The sequence below is a fragment of the Scyliorhinus canicula genome, unplaced genomic scaffold (assembly GCF_902713615.1).
Source record: "Scyliorhinus canicula unplaced genomic scaffold, sScyCan1.1, whole genome shotgun sequence".
NCBI classification, from domain to species: Eukaryota; Metazoa; Chordata; class Chondrichthyes; order Carcharhiniformes; family Scyliorhinidae; genus Scyliorhinus; species Scyliorhinus canicula.
This window is the reverse complement of record NW_024055512.1, coordinates 844,967-845,943: the sequence shown is the minus strand read 5'-3', so window position 1 is coordinate 845,943 and position 977 is coordinate 844,967.

Here is a 977-nt window from a genome sequence, read left to right as displayed (position 1 = left end):
CCAGTGCCCACCCCAGCCAGCACTGCCAGTGATACCCCCCACAGCCAGCACTGCCATTGCTCCCCCCACAGCTAGCACTGCCTGTGCTCCCCCCACAGCCAACACTGCCAATGCTCCCCCACAGCCAACACTGCCAGTGCCCCCACAGCCAGCACAGCCAGTGCTCCTCCACACAGCCAGCACTGCCAGTGCTCCCCACACATCCAGCACTGCCAGTGCCCACCCACAGCGAGCACAGCCAGTGATACCCCACAGCCAGCACTGCCAGTGCTCCCCCGCAGCCAGCACTGCCAGTGCTCCCCCACAGCCAGCACTGCCAGTGCTACCCCCACAGCCACCACTGCCAGATCTCTCCCCACAACCAGCACTGCCATTGCCCCCACAGCCAGCACTGCCAGTGCTCACCCACACAGCCAGCATTGCTAGTGCACCGCAAATCCCCCCCTCCACAGCCAGCACTGCCAGTGATACCCCACAGCCAGCACTGCCAGTGCTCCCTCCCCAGCCAACATTGCCATTGCTCCGCCCACAGCCAGCACTGTCAGTGCAACCCCCCCTACAGCCAACACTGCCAGTGCACACCCCCACAGCCAGCACTGCCAGTGCCCTCCACAGCCAGAACTGCCAGTGCTCCCCCACACAGCCAGCACTGCCAGTGCTCCTTTCCCCCACAGCCAGCACTGCCAGTGCTCCAGCCCCCACAGCCAGCACTGCCAGTGCTCCCTCCCCCACAGAAGGCACTGCCAGTTCTCCCCCCACAACCAGCACTGCCAGTGCTCCCTCCACACACAGCCGGCACTGTCAGTGCCCTCCCCAGCCAGAACTGCCAGTGCTCCCCCTCACAGCCAGCATCGCTAGTGCACCCCACAGCCAGCACTGCCAGTGCTCCCCCACCAAACAAGCACTGCTAGTGCACTCCCCCACAGCCAGCACTGCCAGTGCCCTCCCCAGCCAGCACTGCCAGTGCCTTCCCCAGC